We start from the raw sequence: 20,711 nt of genomic DNA on the forward strand, positions 1-20,711 counted from the left end.
ACAAGGAAGCTGCCTAAAATTATACCCATAAATTTGGTAGGTTGTAATTATGAAATTTGCATTTCGTTTTCCTTCATTTGCTGTAGTAGTGAACAGATTCATTCTTGTTCCTCTACGCCTTGGTTGGGAAATTCTTCGATGCGCGATAGACGTTGTTTTCACAAGTTGTTTCCTTTGTAAGCATGTATATATTACAGTCTATTTGTAAAATGTGATTCTCTCAGGCAACTTTTGACTGAAAAATCTGTCCAGACTAAAATGGATTAAGACGATCAAAAGGGTCTAAAAACATCACAATAGATTATTATGTAGGATTACAAGCCAAACAATATAGAAATGTAATTTTCATCGTAACCTTTTCAGTCTCTTGGTGATGATATTAAAGATAACAAAGTTTGGAATTCGTTGTCATAATAATACAGATGGACATATTTTTCAGTCAATTTGTAAAATAACTGAATATTTAGGCGTTTAATAAATTCGCTAAGTAAAAATTTTGCACATTTTGACAGTAAGAATATTAACACGATAAAATAAGCAATGCTAAGGAGAAATATTTTTTTGTGTGTGTTGTAAATCAAAATAGTGTAAACGAAAATCGCACAATTACCAAGTAAGTGACTTATCAAAACTTCGTCACCATTACCGATGCTACCCACAAAGATACCTACATTTCCATATTATTTCCAAAACTGTATTTCATTTTGTTGATCAATGTGACCATACTCCCCATATAATCAATAATAGTGACAAATGCGCTTACGAATTGTGCAGCACATGTTGCGAACTAGTCTAGATTTCTGATATATCATCCGGGTACTCAATGGAAAAAAACAATAACAAAGGCAACAACCAGTCCCGGGGAATTGGTTTAGATCAGTGCCCCTTTAAGGGTCGCAGGACTGGGTGTGGGATGGAGTACATGTGCAGAGGTGATGACTTTGTCGACGAGATTGGGTGGATAATTATTGAGGCGGGTGAAGACTTGGCGGAGGTGTTCGATCTCAGGTTTTGGGTGAGCAGAGGAAAGGTTGATGGCTTGATTGTGTCTACCTTGTTGATCGTTACTATACTTTGAGGATTTCTGTGGCGGACGTAATTCAAACCCTTTCCACACTGAAACCGCATCAAAGATATTTGTGTACCGATTACATAACTCTTACTGACAGGGTGGGGTGGTAGTTCACGCGAAACGGACGACATTATGTAAATTGGGCGGCGCCTTTGATATCGCCTCACAACATACTTTTGATGAATGACCCATTAAACGATGATACACATCAGGATCGCGGAGAAAATACAAGATTCGTTGTCGTTGAATATATCAAGGCACCAATTCATATTTCATAAACTGTTTGTGTCTTTGTGCTTAATATATCCACATATCAACGAAAATGTGTAATACCTATCAAACAAATACATGTATCCACAAACAAAGAGCCAAACCTTTTTCTCGCCCATGGGCGAAATATTTCAATGTTAAATTTTGTGTCATGATACTTGCTAAACAAATACAAGAGTTTTGAGCAAATGAAAATATTCTCGCCCATGGGCCACATAGTGTAAAGATTGAGATGTTTAATTTTGTAAATACCTTTGACCGAGGCTTGGCAAAGACCATAGAGTTTTGACTATTGGGTTTCAAGAATTAAAATGGGAAGTGTTATATACAAATAGCGCACATACTATGCAGTGCCATGTCCGTAGAATGGCGACAAGGAACTGCAACTGATCTTGATAGCGGGCTTTGTTGAGGCTCACACCATACATGTTCAGTTGAATCGGGTGGGAGTGCTGAACGATATTAGATCATCCATATAACTGAAGCTTAAGTTAAACTTCTTGGCTAAATTACCTTCTTTTGACCTTGCGAGTTTGTCTAATTTTCGATCTGTAGCCATGATGAAATAAAGAAAATTCAGCAAGTTTGCCCCCCATAACCACGGTGTGTCAACAAGGACAGTGGTAAATTGCATTAAATTTTAAAACATGCCAACTTCTAGGATACAGGGATGTTTTGCTCCAGACACAAATAGATGTCGTAGTGAGTGAGGGAGTTGGGTTTAACGCCGCTAGAAACATAATCGGGGCGAAACGGGATTCGAACCCACAATCATAGGTTTCTGGTGTGCCCAGGGGGCGCAACTCTGCTCAGCGAATCACGGCGCCTTCGACGACGACGCATAATGGATATTTGTTAGATATATATAAAGAGTAAATTTAAATATGTAAGTCATGGACAAGATAAGTTTGTGAAAATAGAATAAGACCAAAATATGTGCAAAAATATCTTTATACAAAGTGCTGCTAGTATACCTACTAAATCTACCACCCGACCAGGTGAAGCTGGGGTCGAAATGATGTATTTTGCTGAAACGCTAAACGCTGTTCCTGGTTAAATCAACCTCAATCCTCAATATACTTGATATTCGCCAGATCCATATATGTAACAGACCAAGGCAAAGAAACTCATTTTTCCAACCTAAACTATGTATCACGTTTTCATTACGTAAGATAATCTAAAAAACCCGGCATTTACTGAAAGTTGCCCAACGATTTTAAGTTCTAAAAGACTTTCTTTTTATGCATCGAAGTTAATCAGCCAAACTGATGCTACAGCAATGGTGCTTCAATAAAGGAGTGTGTCTTTGTCTCAGTGTGACATGTCTTATGATTACATCCATATCAAGAGTTTACAAACCTCTTTTGGTGAAGTCAGTGCGCCATGGCAATAAGCAGTGTTGTGGACTAGGAGAAAGCCGAGGACCAGACAGGAGGAGAGATCTCGAGCCATCACGCCAGGCTGCACCAAACTCACTTGTGTGAAACATGCAAGACAAACTGCGACTGTTAAAACCATGTCATTTAATGGCAGGCCTTTCCCCCCTTGCTAATTCATTACAGCAATATATTCCTCATTTAAAGGCTTTCAGAAGACAAACAACACATTCCACCTGACAAACATGAGGCTTTTAACATCACCCAGCATTAATTTCTGCAAACGTCATGGCTTGATATATTCCTCTACACTCTCATTGCATGGAGCTACGTCACGAGTGTGCGGACTGTCGATATCACAAAACATTGTGTGTTTTCATTATAAACAGGGACATTTATCGGCAATTTCCCTTTGCACTCTCTTTCACGCGTACCCAAACAGCATGATACAATAGATGATCTCATATGCTTCTATGGCAAGTGAATTCACGTTGTTGGCAGAATGTAAGAAAAAACATAGACGTTTTACTGAAAAGTATTATCAAACGCAATATGGAATGCTTAGTTTCATGACGAAATCCGCTTGTCGGGAAAAGAATTCACCCGCATCGAGTCCCACATACCAACCACAATGAAGCCAGATAGTTTCATGTGTTCACTATATGTATAAGGGGACATGCTAAGAGAACATGTTAAGAAATCAGAGACTCTCGTATTATTCTTACATCTCAATTTGTTGACACAGGCTTATGTTAGATTGTGATGGCAAGTAAGTGTTCAGAGTGAAGTCAGTATTGAATTGTATATATAAGGTCGTCTTATCTTATGTAAGATTGTGGTGGCAAGTAAGGGTTCAGAGTGAAGTCAGTATTGAATTGTATATATAAGGTCGTCTTATCTTATGTTAGAAACCTAACCTAAACCTAATAAACCAGCTAATCAAGCTAACTCATATAGACCAATATCCCTAACTTCAAACTTATGTAAAGTAATGGAATCAATGGCTAAAAATAGATTACAACATTACTTAACCCAAAATAACACCATAAACCCAGATCAAAGCGGTTTCACTCCTGGCCGCTCAACCCTAGATAACCTCGCCCGACTAGAACAAGATATTAAGACAGGACAACTAAATAAACAATATACCACAGGCATCTTCTTAGACTTCTCTAAAGCTTTCGACATGGTATGGCACGATGGGCTAATACAAAAACTTAAAAAAATAGGACTCAAAGGTCAGATAATAAACTACATCCAGGACTTCCTAAACAATCGTAAAATAACCGTGTGTATAGACCAAACTCTATCGGACCAATGTCCCCTAGAAAATGGCACTCCACAGGGCAGTATCCTCAGCCCCACCCTCTTCAATATAATGATAAACGATCTATTCGAGGGTCTATCCCCTAAAGTAAACACATCAAAATTCGCGGATGATGGAGCCATCTGGATCCGCACTAAAAGCATGAAAATGGCCACAAATCTACTCCAAAAATCTCTTAATAAAATACAACAATGGGCTGACAAATGGGGCTTCTCCCTTAACTCAGAAAAAACAACAGGAATAGTATTCAAACATAAAAACATGAAACCCGCCTCCCCAATCCTCCAGCTAAACAACCAAACAATCAAATTTCAAAAACAAACCAAATTCTTAGGACTTATTTTCGATGAACATCTCACCTGGGATGCTCACATCCAAAACCTAACAACTAAATGCAGTAAAGACCTAAACACCCTAAGATGCCTAACTGGCTCTAACTGGGGAGCCTCCAAAGATACTCTCCTCTCTCTCTACATATCCCTAATTAGATCAAAACTAGACTACGGCTGCGCCATATACAACACCCTAAACAACTCTCTATCCAAAAAACTTGACTCAATACAATATCAGGCTCTCAAACTCATTACACGCACCCAACATGGCACCTCCTACACCTCACTTCAGGCCTTAACAGGAGAAATGCCACTAAGTCTACGCAGGGAACAGCTAAGCTTAAATTTCTGGGCCGCGTCCCAATCAAACCCTCTCATCCAAAACTTAATAAACCAAAACATCAGCCCTAAAAACCAAGCTCTAGCTCGTAAACACCCCTTACTTACCCCAATATCCCAAAGAATAACAAACTACCTAAATGAACACCAAATTAAAAATCTTAAACAAAACTGCAAACAATCAAATATCTTCACCCCTAAACTTAAAATACCCAAAATAGACACAACACTAGCTAGCCAAATAAATAAACAAACCGACTCAAACATAGCTAAAACTACCACACTAGCATACATACACAAAAATTGGCCAAATTGGTGTCACATTTACACGGACGGATCCTCAGATCCGACCTCCAAACACACGGGTTTCGGAGTCCATACCACACAACCAACTAAAACCACACAATCCTTCCGACTCCCAAATAACCAATCAATATTCACGGCCGAACTAATGGGCATGGCCTCAGCCCTCCACAATCAAGAATCCAAAAACAACCAAAAAATCCTAATACTTACTGACTCCCTAAGTGGACTACAAGCCCTCCAAAACAAAAATACCAAAAACCGACCTAAATTAATAAATCAAATACTTAAAAGCTCCAACGACCTAACAAAAGCAGGCAAACAAATAACCTTCTTGTGGATACCCGCCCACGTAGGAATATACGGTAATGAAAACGCCGATAAAGCAGCTAAACTATCCCTTAAAATCCCAGAAATAAGCTTAAACTTACCCATCTCAAAATCAGAAATTAAAAGTGTAAACAAACAAAAAATCACAAAAAAATGGCATAACCTATATCTAAACTCAAATAGCCAAATCAAAAGAGTGCTCAGCAAACCACTAACCAAACCAAAAATTCTCCATCCATCAAAAAAAATCGACAGAGTAATCACTAAACTCCAAACAGGACACACCAACCTAAATAACCACCTAAAAATTTTTAAAAAACACACTACAGGTAACTGCCCACACTGCAAACAACCAGAAACCCCAGAACACGCACTCATCCACTGCACACACTACCTAACACATCGAACCGCATTACAAACCACCCTCAATCTAAACAAGGCTCTCACTCTAGAAGCAATACTAAACCCACAAAATAAACTAGAAAACTTCAAGGCCTTAGGCGTATTCTTAATAAAAACGGAACTAATAAAACGCATCTAAAACCATAATAACCTACCAAATCAAAATCACATAAACAAACAATCATCCACCATACCCAGCTCCCTTAGTTCTCCTCCCCAACCCCATCAGCATCTATTCCAAATCTCAAAATTCCCAAATTCTATATAAGCAACCCCAAAAGCCCCCTCTTGGGTTGCACAGACCACCCTCGCCCCTTTCGGAAACACATTAAATGGCCTGGCCGGGCCCGTGTGCGAAATACGCATCAGTCGGAAAGCGCACGTTAAATCTCCAAAGTAAGTAAGTAAGTAAGTAAGTATGTTAGATTGTGGTGGCAAGTAAGGGTTCAGAGAGAAGTAAGTATTGAATTGTATATATAAGGTCGTCTTATCTTATGTTAGATTGTGGTGGCAAGTAAGGGTTCAGAGAGAAGTCAGTATTGAATTGTATATATAAGGTCGTCTTATCTTATGTTAGATTGTGGTGGCAAGTAAGGGTTCAGAGAGAAGTCAGTATTGAATTGTATATATAAGGTCGTCTTATCTTATGTTAGATTGTGGTGGCAAGTAAGGGTTCAGAGAGAAGTCAGTATTGAATTGTAAATATAAGGTCGTCTTATCTTATGTTAGATTGTGGTGGCAAGTAAGGGTTCAGAGAGAAGTCAGTATTGAATTGTAAATATAAGGTCGTCTTATCTTATGTAAGATTGTGGTGGCAAGTAAGGGTTCAGAGAGAAGTAAGTATTGAATTGTATATATAAGGTCGTCTTATCTTATGTAAGATTGTGGTGGCAAGTAAGGGTTCAGAGAGAAGTCAGTATTGAATTGTATATATAAGGTCGTCTTATCTTATGTAAGATTGTGGTGGCAAGTAAGGGTTCAGAGAGAAGTAAGTATTGAATTGTATATATAAGGTCGTCTTATCTTATGTAAGATTGTGGTGGCAAGTAAGGGTTCAGAGAGAAGTAAGTATTGAATTGTATATATAAGGTCGTCTTATCTTATGTTAGATTGTGGTGGCAAGTAAGGGTTCAGAGAGAAGTCAGTATTGAATTGTAAATATAAGGTCGTCTTATCTTATGTAAGATTGTGGTGGCAAGTAAGGGTTCAGAGAGAAGTCAGTATTGAATTGTATATATAAGGTCGTCTTATCTTATGTAAGATTGTGGTGGCAAGTAAGGGTTCAGAGAGAAGTCAGTATTGAATTGTAAATATAAGGTCGTCTTATCTTATGTAAGATTGTGGTGGCAAGTAAGGGTTCAGAGAGAAGTAAGTATTGAATTGTATATATAAGGTCGTCTTATCTTATGTAAGATTGTGGTGGCAAGTAAGTGTTCAGAGAGAAGTCAGTATTGAATTGTATATATAAGGTCGTCTTATCTTATGTAAGATTGTGATGGCAAGTAAGTGTTCAGAGAGAAGTCAGTATTGATTTGTTTCTATAAGGTTGTCTTATCTTATGTTGGTGGTTGACAACAATAAAACTAATTTGAAATTTGACTAGATGAAACATTTTTCTACTTTTCAGGTCTTCATAAGTTGCACAAATTATTAATAAATGATATTCTTCTTCTAAGTCATAACATATTGAACGGAATTATGATATAGCTGTCCTTTTCTTTATAGAATTTGTAAGTTTAGCAGACAACGTTATATTTAAACAAAGAATATTACAGGTGCTTGAGCTGCTTTGAAGCTTATTGCATCAGTCTGAAAGCAATGAATGGATCATAATTTGTACAACTGAACATACAATCTGTCGCCGTTTTTACGAAAGCCTAATGGCTCCACTTTGGTTGCATAATTTTCTCATTATTTCAGTTATCTTCTCGAATTTTCGTTACTTCGTATACTGTCTCGTTATTTCCAGTTTATCTAAAAAAACTCGAAATTTCGATTATTTTCATTTTATTCGATTATTTTTTCGGTATTTCAAGGTGTCTTTAAATCAAAGTGCACAATTTTCACCTCAATCATCCCACTAGTGTGATGCATTTGAAAACTATTACATGTGTTACAAATGCCCATATCGTGAATCTGATAAGCAGAATGCACATGTTGTAATACAAGATACCAGATCAAATCTTTTCTATTGATGTTTCCTTCTTCTTAACTGTGTTATTAGTGTTTCCACATTATTATTTTTTCATAATCCAGATAGTCAGTGACAGTTGGCTTAACAGTGTGATGTTTTTTCTAAAAATATATCAATAATGACTGAAAAACTAATGCTGACATTATTTTTAAAAAAAACAATGATCGTAAATAATAATGTTTCTGCAAGAGCGGTCATTTGCCCGAGGAAGCCCTTGATTGACAATAATAACCATACACATATATTTAAAAATAGCAATGTTATAGGACGAAATCCCCCGGAATGAATACGAATTTCATTGAATCTAGGCGTCCATCTTAATAATTCTTATGCGGGTCAAGAATATATATATATGTGTATATTAATATGTTTACTTATTGTATGACGTTTCTGATAAATAATATCAATATACAAGGTAAAAGGAGTCCGTTTACTTTGTCAAGAGTGCAAACAAAATGAATTAAGTATTGACTCTTTTTCAAAATCTGACTATAACGCTTTTGCAAGAGTGATCAGTTGCCCAACATTGTTTTTTGTAAATCGCCAGTGTGTTCCCTTTATTGGAAATAATCACCACAATTTTATATCAGAGGGGGTAATTTTACATCATGTCACAAGTCTTGGCTCCCGGATTATTAGCACCTACTGTTCTTCACTGAGTCTTCCAATTTCTATCTTGAATTCCAATGAGAAATAATAATAATCTACAGGTTTTACTGTTCATGTAACTGCAAGACCAGAAAGCGCAGCTATTAAGACTTCATAACCTTTCTGTAGTTACTCCTCGCAGAAAGCAATCTAAAACCGCTGCCGTAGTTCTGCCACCACATAGCTCCTAGTCCTGCACCATGACCGTGGAATATATTTATTTTATGAAAAAAAATAATCTACAAATGCATACAAAAATAATCTAGAAATCCATACATAATAATAATAATAATAATAATAATAATAATAATAATAATAATAATATAGTTTATTACAGTGTCATGTGTTACAAAGCAATACAACATTTAGCGCATACTTAAAATACAAACACCAGGCCTCAGTGGGCCGAAATGACACCTTAAGGTATTACAAATATTAAAATACAATTAGATATAAAAAGTAATCATGCACATTCTTAATATCTACATATACACATATTCACTAACACAATCACATAATGCATCCATGCATACACACGTATATACATACGTACTCACGCACTCACTCACGCATGCACACAATCAATCATTTTAATATTCTCCCGCACATACTAAACAAACACGCAAACAGATTCAGATATCCCCCACCCCGTCACTCGAGACATACACGCACGCACACATACACACACACACTCAACCTCACTCACAAATACACCCATACCCAAACCCATGCATCTACACACAATCCATATCCTTTCTTCTGGCCGTACCATCTTTCATATCCCCTCCCCACACACACCCATAACCCATAACCTCAGACACTCAATTACACTTTTCATATAAAATTCAAATTCAATAATTAAGTTGTTTTACACCTTGCAGCCTTTTGTAATACATTTTCTGAACACATCTCGCCAATTCTAGCTGGATACATTCAGTGTTCATCAACCACTTATATTTATCTAACGTGGACAGTTCACAGAAACCACTGAAATGATTATTGCATGTATCAAATAAACATTTCCTTAAAACATTGTAGAATTTGCACACCACTTCATCTTCGATTAACTGTTCCTGACATAGTTGACAAAGTCTATTTACCAAAGGAGTCACAGGCTTGGTATACCTGCCACTTTCTATAGACAGAGGAAGGTTTCCACAATGTAATGAAGCTAATACAAAAGCAAGTCTAGCCAGCCCAAGCTAGCTCTACTCTGAAATCAGCATAGGGAATTTTTTTTATTTTTAGAGTCAAGAAGGATATTGTGTAATATAAGATTTCAGAGACTAAATGTTAGTCTACATAGCTCCATCTGTCCTCTTTACAGCTGGCGCCTCCCACAGCCCATTAGACAGCAGGTCAAGTTGACTAGATTCCAGATGTTTCAAGAGAATACAAAACGTCTGTAAAGCAAGCTTTGTCCCTTTCACACTGGCTGTAAGGCTTCACCTGCTATGTGTTTGTTTGTAGCTCTATGACACTGCCTTGTGTCAAGCTCGGCAGTTGGTTAGGAATGACTGCTGACCACACGTTGCTGACTGGCTGATAGGTTTATTACAAAACAAGGCACTTCTAGAACATTTTCTGCGAATTGCATTGGAGCATAGCATTATTCAGTCATTTTTGACCACTTCGATACTGGGTCACACATGGTCGTCATGTTGTCCATCTGTCACACCCTGTCCGATGATCTCCCAATAGGTATTGGTGTTCCGTCCTGGTCCCAGTTAACTTGTTTGACGAATAAATACGGGAACTGATGGAAATATCGACCACTATACCTGACGCATGCACAATCTTCAGTAATCTCAGTAACATGTATGTGTGTATCCTATCGTGACATGTGTCTGCGCAACAGAGACGGAACCGGGGTACTCTTTCAGTGATATCATTAAGTTGGGACATGTAAATGATAATCTTGATATTTCTAATAAACACAACAAAACAAACAATGAAGATTGCTGTACAATACATTGACAAACATCAGGTAAAGCCATGAGTAAAGCACATGAATAATAGGGGGACACCTCGGTTTGCCGGCACCTATTGTTCTGGGTTAAACATTACCCAACCATTACAGACAAGTGTACAATAGAGGGATTATGAGGATTAAAAAGGGATTTAAAAGAGGGCAACATGACTTTCGTTATTTTATTTCTCATGAACATACAGCATACATTATAAATCATACATGTGTTCATACATACAAAATATATAAACTTAAAGTCAGAAATTAAATTAATTATTTACACTTAACATACATTTTAACTCACAAACCAATAAACCAGCATATTCTGTTGGTGACTTGAGCTCTGCCAACAACTCCTGCTTTTCCCTCTCAATACCGCTATCCACATTGTGGTACTTCCTCCTCTTTGGAGGAAGTCGCCCACCAGCCTGGATTTGCAGCAGCAGTGACTCTACAAAACACTGTTCTTTTTTTAAACTGTCAATGAAGTTGAATATATTTGGATGACCCCTGTTTGCCTAGCTTACCAGAACTAAGGGAGCTTGGTATGGTGGATGTTTGTTTGTTTGTTTATGTGATTTTGATTTGGTAGATTATAGTTTTTTAGATGCGTTTTATTAGTTCCGTTTTGATTAAGAATACGCCTAAGGCCTTGAAGTTTTCTGGTTTAGTTTGTGGGTTTAGTATTGCTTCTAGAGTGAGAGCCTTGTTTAGATTGAGGGCGGTTTGTAATGCGGTTCGATGGGTTAGGTAGTGTGTGCAGTGGATGAGTGTGTGTTCTGGGGTTTCTAGTTGTTTGCAGTTTGGGCAGTTACCTGTAGTGTGTGTTTTTATTTTTTTTAGGTGGTTATTTAGGTTGGTGTGTCCTGTTTGGAGTTTAGTGATTACTCTGTCGATTTTTTTTGATGGATGGAGAATTTTCGGTTTGGTCAGTGGTTTGCTGAGTACATTTTTGATTTGGCTATTTGAGTTTAGATATAGGTTATGCCATTTTTGGTGATTTTTTGCTTGTTTACGCTTTTAATTTCTGATTTTGTGATTGGTAAGTTTAAGCTTATTTCTGAGATTTTGAGGGATAGTTTGGCTGCCTTATCGGCGTTTTCATTACCGCATATTCCCATGGGCGGGTATCCACAAGAAGGTTATTTGTTTGCCTGCCTTAGTTAGGTCGTTGGAGCTTTTAAGTATTTGATTTATTAATTTAGGTCGGTTTTTTGTATTTTTGTTTTGGAGGGCTTGCAGTCCACTTAGTGAGTCGGTAAGTATTAGGATTTTTTTTGTGGTTTTTGGATTCTTGATTATGGAGGGCTGAGGCCATGCCCATTAGTTCTGCCGTGAATATTGATTGGTTGTTTGGGAGTCGGAAGGATTGTGTGGTTTTAGTTGGTTGTGTGCTATGGTCTCCGAAACCTGTGTGTTTGGAGGTCGGATCTGAAGATCCGTCCGTGTAAATGTGACACCAATTTGGCCAATTTTCGTGTATGTATGCTAGTGTGGTGGTTTTAGCTATGTTTGGGTCGGTTTGTTTATTTATTTGGCTAGCTAGTGTTGTGTCTATTTTGGGTATTTTGAGTTTAGGGGTGAAGATATTTGATTGTTTGCAGTTTTGTTTAAGATTTAATTTAGGTAGTTAATTTAGGTAGTTTGTTATTCTTTGGGATATTGGGGTAAGTAAGGGGTGTTTACGAGCTAGATCTTGGTTTTTTGGGGCTGATATTTTGGTTTATTTAGTTTTGGATGAGAGGGTTTGATTGGGACGCGGCCCAGAAATTTAAGTTTAGCTGTTTTTGTATTAGCCCGTCGTGCCATACCATGTCGAAAGCTTTAGAGAAGTCTAAAAAGATGCCTGTGGTATATTGTTTATTTAGTTGTCCTGTCTTAATATCCTGCTCTAGTCGGGCGAGGTTATCTAGGGTTGAGCGGCCATGAGTGAAACCGCTTTGATCTGGGTTTATGTTATTTTGGGTGAGGTAATGTTGTAATCTATTTTTAGCCATTGATTCCATTACTTTACATAAGTTTGAAGTTAGGGATATTGGTCTATATGAATTAGCTTGATTAGCTGGTTTATTAGATTTAGGGATTGGAATGACTAGGGCCTGTTTCCAGGGAGTAGGAACCTGTCCGTTTAGGTAGATGAGATTGTATAGTTTGAGTAGTGCCTGGAGTAGTTTTAGGGGGAGTTTTTTAATTATTTGGTAAGAAGTTGGGTCTAATCCTGGGGCTGTGCCCTTTTTCCTGTTTTGGATTACGTAGAGGAGCTCCTCCATTGTGTAGGGTTGGTTTATTTCCAGATTGTTGTTGTTTGGTTCTTTTGTTGGTTTGTTTTCTGTTTTAAGTTTTTTGGAATTTTTGGCTGAAGTGGTTGGCGAGATTATTTGCTTTTTGGGCGGGGTCGGTTGAGTTGTTAATGCTGTGTGTTTTTTTATGTCGTTTTAAGTCCCTAATGGCGTGGATTTTGCGCCACACCGTTTTGGCATTTGTACGGTTATTTATCCAGTCTCTACTTTTGGCTATTTGGACTAGTTTTTGAACCTGGTGGTTTAGTTCGTGGGCTATGTTAGATGTTTGTAGTCGCGTTCTGCTTTATTGAAGGCTGACTTACGTTTTCGTCTAGTCTGTTCTATTTCCTCATTACACCATGGTACGGTCGGTTTGCCTGTCTTAGATGTTTTGAAGGGGATGGAGGTTACTTACTTACTTACGTTTGGAGATTTAACGTGCGCTTTCCGACTGGAGCGTATTTCGCACACGGGCCCGGTCGGGCCATTTAGCGTGGTTTTGAAGGGAAAATAAAGGTGTTGCAACCAGAGGGGGGTTTTAGTGGTTGCTTATATAAGTTTTGGAGATTTTGAAATTTGGAATGCATGCCTAGGGGTGTGGTAGTGTACTAAGGGAGTGTGTTGGTGTGTGTTTGTTTGTTTATGTGGCGTGGTTGAGTGTTTTTAGATGCGGATCATTAGATTGGTTTTAGTTAAGTATACGCCTAGTGCTTTAAATTTTTCTATATTGTTATGTGGATTTAGGATTGATTCTAGGGTTATGGCTTTATCTAGTTTTAGATTTGTTTGGAGTGTTGCTCGGTGGGTTTGGTAGTGCGTGCAGTGTAAGAGTGCATGTTCTATTGTTTCCAGGTGTGGGCAGTGTGGGCATTTTCCGGTTGCGTGTTTTTTTTATTTTTAAGAGTTGACTGTTTAGTTTAGTGTGACCTGTTTGGAGTTTGGTGATTATTCTATCAATTTTCTTGGATGGATGGAGGATTTTAGGTTTGGTTAGAGTTTTTTTGAGGATTTTGATTATCTGTGTGTTTGTTTTTAGGTATGTCTTATGCCATTTTTGGGTGATTTTACGTTTGTTAATGCTTTTGATCTCTGCTTTAGATATTGGTAGATTAAGGCTTATTTCAGGAATTTTGAGGGATTTTTTGGCGGCTTGATCGGCGTTTTCGTTTCCATATATTCCTACGTGGGCTGGGATCCAGATAAATGCTATTTGTTTGCCTGCCTCTGTTAAGTTATTTGCGCTTTTGAGTATTTGGTTAATGAGTTTAGGGCGGTTTTTGGTGTTTCTATTTTGGAGGGCCTGTAGTCCACTTAGTGAGTCTGTGAGTATTAGGATTTTTTTATGTTTTTTAGCATGTTGGTTATGGAGGGCGGATGCTATGCCCATTAACTCTGCAGTGAAGATGGATTGGTTGTTTGGGAGTCGATAAGATTGAGTGTTCCTATTTGGTTGTGCTATGTGGACTCCGAAACCAGTGCGATTTGTGATCGGATCTGAAGATCCGTCTGTGTAGATGTGGCACCAATTTGGCCAGTTTTCGTGTATGTAAGCTAGTGTGGTGGATTTAGCTATGTTTGGATCGGTTTGTTTGTTTATTGAGTTTGCCAGAGATGTGTCTATTTTGGGGATTTTTAGTTTTGGGGTAAATATATTTGATGGTTTGCAGTTTTGTTGGAGGTTATCTATTTGGTTTTCGTTTAGGTAGTTGAAAATTCGTTGAGATATTGGAGTAAGTAAAGGGTGCTTCCTAGTTAGAGCCTGGTTACGAGGGCGGATATTTTCGTTTATGAGGTTTTGGATGAGAGGGTTTGATTGGGACGAGGCCCAGAAATTAAGGGTTAAGTGTTGCCTACGTAGGTTTAGTGGCATTTCTCCTGTTAAGGCCTGAAGTGAAGTGAGAGAGGTGCCATGTTGGGAACGTGGGATGGAGGTTTTGGATGCGTTTATTATATAGTCTGTTAGGTTTTTACAATGGGTTTCTGGATCATTATTGACGGCATTCAGCGCAGCTGCTTCAAAGTCTTTGATGGGGCTAGGGGAATGTTGTTGTCTGCAGCAATCTTCTTCATGATATGAAACTCACGTTTGACACTGACACTGAAAAGTGTTCAACAGTTCGTATCAGCCACGCCTCACCGTTAATGAAGCAGGGTTCACTGGTCCCTATAATCCTTTAGATAAACATCTAAATTGCTGGCACATTTAATCTCTTATCATAACATTCAGGGTGCCGGCAAACCGAGGTTAAACCGAATAATAATGGTGCTATGGCGACTGACAAGATTGTGGAGCCAGAAACGAAGGCTATACAACAATACAAGAAGAAAACAACAAAGACAACAAAACGATAAAAACACCATGCAAACAGCAGCTCTACAGCAGCCAATAACAAAGTTAATGACCATAAGTACTGTTTTGTCGTCGTTCACTTAACATTTGGGCTTCCAGTCGTGTTTTCTATTTGTACAGCTTTCAGTCGTGTCGTCAACTCACTGTGAAACTTGATGTGTGATGTCGGTGATATAAAGGGTTTTACATTAAGTAAGAACAAATATGATGGTTGACACAGAACACAAAAAACATTCATAACAATATTTAACTAAAATATTTGGGCATGGAGTTGATGATGACATTTCATTTGTTATTTGTGCTTAAATAAAAAATTTAATAAGTAAGTAAATAAGTAATTAAATCTACCAACAATTCTTAACATACACTGCACAAGTTATTTTTGCTGTGAATCTTACGACAATAACTTAGTGTCAAATTCATGTTTGTTATTCGGAATTACAAAATGCGGAAACAACAAGGAACAAAGCACATATTTTAACCAAACTGACAAAAGGTCACAATTGCTCTTTCTGCTCACGTCCTTATGAGAGAAGAGAATACGCTTACATTGAAAACTATATCGCAATAAGCGCATGCAATGTGCCTGACTTCAAACATTAACACACACGTCATCTTAAAGGTAATCTTACATGAGCGTAATGGATATTGATAAAGACTATATATTAATCAATTCACCTTGGATCAGTGTAACAATATGTTGCACCATCATCCCTTGCGGGTAACCTGGGCGCCTTCTGTTATAATCCCGTAGTTATGAAGCTCAACTGGTCAAGTTCATTGAAAAAACAAGGCAACCTTTCAGTTATTAACATGTGGTATGTGACTATACGTCTATATACCCAATGTAAATAATGACTTAGTATTGTCTACCCTAGTAGAAATGTATGTGTATGAGACTATGACAGCGGTACAACGGTGTTCGTGGATGCTGAAAATATGATTTACGGTTCACTTACAGCGTCAGCAAACATTTTGAATACACCTTACTGCATCGAACCTTCTTATATCTAAATATAAAGTGAGTGAAACAGATCTAGACAAGTAGATCTGATTTCTGAATCTTGAAAATCAATCTTTTGATAAGATCGAAATTTAGGTATCGAGGTGCTAAACATATGACGCCAAATCGTACGCTGACTCCGACTGGCTCAAGAAGTCACGTAGGTTCATTCAGGGTTCACTGGACGCGACTACCATGGCGGTGCCCTCAGATCCATATAGAGAGATATCGTTTCCGAGTGAAAGCTGAGATATGTTTTTGATAATATTGTAGAAGACAGTAACCGACATTTGCGTTGATGCAGGCGTTGATCGAAGACACCAGATGATTGAAAACAACCTGGGAAATGTTGTTCCAAATGCCAACAAAAGATTGGTCCAACTGAGCTAAAGTTAACGGCTGGTTCTGGTCCTGTCGTAGGCGTCCACTTATCTCACGACAGATATGTTCTATGGAGGAGAGGTCTGGAGACAGCCATGGCAGTACAGCGATGCTATCCTGCTTCAAAAAATCTGTTACAACACGTGCAACATGTGGGCGGGCAGTATCCTTTTGCAACTTGACGTTACATCGCTGCATTTGCAAACAGGGTGGAACTTAATCTCGAACTATGTCGTCTCGTTAGCGTAATTCAAATTGCGACTAACAATGATGTCACCACTTCCTACACTGATGGCGTTGAATAACACAAGCTTAGCTAAAACGTTCACCTGTACGCCTGAAAATCCTTGCATTACCATCTGAGCTGTCCCAGTCTTGCCTACAGAACCATATGCTCTGTACAAGAACCGAGGTGTGCCTGATGGTGATATGGAGGCAAAAGTGGGCGTATGTCTTAAACTCTGGGGCCAGATGTTGTGCTCCCTCAATCGGTTTTGTTCGGGTCTTAACCCAGAAAGTTTCCGAACTGTTATTGTGGCAATTTGGTATCGATTCCGTAGATGCACCAACCGAATAGGGTTGTCTTGGTGACGTTACGTCGGCCCATGGTAGGTCATGAGTTTAGCCCTGGTGTAGATCTCCAAAGAGATGATACTGTGTTTCAATGAACATTAAAATGTCTGGCAACTTAGTTTTGTGCCATTCCAACTGCGCGTAGACGTTGATTGTGAATTACGACCTTAATGTCGAGAAGATGTCTCTATGAGTATGCATTGAAATATGCATTATTTAATTTCAGAATAACTCTATTTTTATTTAACTTTATTTGAAGCACAGACACTTTTTTCCGTTGGTCGGGTTAGTGACATCATTGACTCCAGATTAACGTTATCGCAGAAACGGTTACGAACCATTCGGAGGCATTTTCTTAACGTATTTTAAATGAGTTTTTTTCCAATGATGTTAGGTTGCATATATTACTTATATCATGGATATATCATATACTCACTGCCCAAAGAAACGCGAACCATAGAAACATATAGAAGAGGTTTGTACGTTAAGAAGAGATGTTTCCATTATGTACCATTGACAATGACCAAACCGACAATCAGTCAAGTGTCACTACAGTGTCTTTATTCATATCACGATATGCTGAATGTGATTTCCAGACGTTATTCGCTAATCCTGCACGAGACACATGGTGCATCTCGGGTCATGGAGATGACGTCACATGCGTTCACGTGTGTCCGTTCACTCAAAGTAAAAGTATGTTCGTTTGTGCATCTAATCAATTTAATATCTCTTGAAAATGAGTAATTCTTCATATATTAACAAACATGTACGGTATACGCGTTTCTTTTGTCGGTGAGTATATCATGCTTACATGTAGTTATCGTACTCGTAGTTAATAGGTGATATGAATTTGAGCGTTGTAATGCTCACTTATGAGACCAAATGAAGGTCAATAACAAACAACATGTATTTATATGAACAACTCATGTTCAGAGATGGCTTTTTATGCAATATACTTCAGTGTGAAAGTCTGAGTTTTCTGAAGTTGAGAAAAGTGATATTTTCATTGCAGTGAACATAACACTTGATATTTCATTGAACATAACTGAAGTAATGTCTTGCAAGAGTTACCTCCCCGCATATTATCTCCCGTTTTCGTACGTGACCCTCCCGTACACATACTGCTGACTTCCTATTTTATGTTGGTTCCTCATTGACATGACAGACGGTCATTTATGGAGTTAAATGTTTCGTTATAAATTGTAAATTTCTCATTTAATTCGTCAATCGAGACGACAAAAGCAACATTTTTTGTTACTTGAAAAACGTTTATCCTTTCGCTTAAAATAACAGTCTCGTAGAATTCGAGAATATCTTTTGTCAAAGTTCTTTTTATATAAATTATAATCATATCCAAATGTAAGATAAAGACTTTTATTGACATCAAATATATTTTTATAACTTTTGTTGATATTGTTATGATTTTGCAAACAAGGAACTACTATTTACAAGGGGTGATGAAACGTTGTAATAAAATGATTAATTATCCGCTAGATAACTGCACAAAAATATAATAAACAGGATATTCAACGTGTCTCGTGAAATATCATGTTTCTCTGATCTTGTGAAAAAGATAGTATCTCCCCCGTCACTCGATGAGAAAAATGTGATATTTCACGAGACACATGGACTCTCCACTATTTAGGAACCGACCTGTAGCTCCTTCTCTTCAGCACAAACGTTCTGTAATTATTTACTATTTGTAACCCTCTAAAATACAGGACAATCTGACTTTGAGTGTAGAGGACCTTTAACGTGGCAATGTAATCAACATATAACTGACAACTGAGGATAATAAAACACAGCTTATGCCCACCTGCATAGTGTTCATGTTTCTAGGCGTCAACATCGCGCACAATTGTAAATGTTGAGCGGCTCTAGGCTTAACTTAGTAAGGTGTGTTCGTGTTTTATATCTAGATGAATGATTGCCTTTCATTTACTCTTCATAATGTTGTAGGAATATGCATGTGCATGTAGAAACATACATTCATAGACAAATGCTGACAGTAAAACAACAGACAGATAACATGTGTACATACTTCCATGTGTCATCTGCACACATACTCCAATAAATATCAATTCTTATATTTTTGTATTTCAGTATTTTGAACCGTGATGGACCCTCATTTTAATAACAGTGACTTCGTGGTTACAGACAGCCATATAACATTGTTCCCCAAAAGGACAGTTGACATGAGAGAAGTTATGATCCAATTGCTACGTTAAGAATTGTAGTTTGATTAAAACAAATAGATTCAAATACAAATGCAATATAATAATTAGATGAGAAAGGTCTGTAAGGAACTATGTGAGTAAGTCCGGCACAGTTACGGCGCTTCGTAATACATTCACATCAAGTGCAGACGTCAAAACGTGACATGACCGATTTCCGAAGTTTGGCGAACGTGTGGTGATTGCAGATGTTTGCCATCATTGATCAGTTTGCCGATCACTGGAAGGTGATTCTAAAGATATGTCAAATAGATTCTGAGGTAAATTCAAAGACTGCCGTAGACTATCACCGCCATTCTAAACACGGATCCAGTAGATTCTTCGTTTTGTTCACTAGGATTGATCGTAGCGAGGGTATTCGTAAACGGGCATGCAATCAAAACCTCCCTGACTTTTCCCAGTGTTTGCTTTGAGCTCAATATGAAAGAATCTAAATGATCAGAAACGATGCCTCTGTATTTATTCGTGCTAAGGAATTCACAGGGACCAGGACTGTGGAAGTAGTCCGTCGGGTTTACGTCATTTTAAGAAATTCAATACAGTCTGGGGAAAAACGTATACACTTTATAATGTGTCCTTCACACGCTTTTGAACGTCAGCTTCGCGGTCATGTGACCGACCTCTCTTCCAATGAAATGATGTGTATAGTGTAAGATTCACAATAAAAACATGATTGTCTACTGACGTACGTATACGACAGTTCCCAATGCAGCTGTAGTCGAAGACCATGTGGATTTCGAGTTGTATCCTACCCGTCCCCGTGTAAAAGTCAAATTGCATACAATTTCACCTAGTACAGCTAATTTATTTACAGATACCCACATGCATGTGGAAATTGCTCGATCCTGATCAGAGGTATCAAATCACAATAACCACATCTGATTGAAACTTCCCCTCGGAGACTAATGCTTATAGAAAAGCACTTCTTTCTCAGTCAATGTCGGTAGGAATTTTTTAAGACATGTGTACAACAATAGGTTACAAAATGCCGAGTTGCGGTCACTGCAATTTTCTAAATATGTGTGGCAGTACAATTTTAGCAGAAAACACTATACAAATCTACAAAAAGAGTGTATTTCAAGTTTTAGAGACCGCAGAGAGCTTGACTTTTGGCGCTTTCCTGTAGCCGACTGTGACGTCATATCTTCTGAGTCACACTGAGCTGTGACGTGCGATGTGGAACTAAACCCCTCGAGTTTTACTTGTTCCGTTATTTGAGGATGCTGCTTTGCCACACCCTGTCCCTGTTGTATATGCGATTAAAATATCATCATTCTTCATATTCATACGCATTTTGAAGTTTATTCTTGGTACCCAGGACATCGT

At 38.0% G+C, this 20,711-nt stretch overlaps 1 pseudogene; it reads right to left on the reverse strand.

Moving 5' to 3' along the window:
- LOC139473101 (sushi, von Willebrand factor type A, EGF and pentraxin domain-containing protein 1-like) overlaps positions 1–2,794 on the reverse strand; it is a 35,999-nt pseudogene extending 33,205 nt beyond the window's left edge.
- Positions 2,795–20,711: the final 17,917 nt, after the last annotated feature.

This window comes from Haliotis cracherodii, unplaced genomic scaffold (assembly GCF_022045235.1).
Source record: "Haliotis cracherodii isolate W230 unplaced genomic scaffold, xgHalCrac1.p SCAF_26, whole genome shotgun sequence".
Taxonomy (NCBI): domain Eukaryota; kingdom Metazoa; phylum Mollusca; class Gastropoda; order Lepetellida; family Haliotidae; genus Haliotis; species Haliotis cracherodii.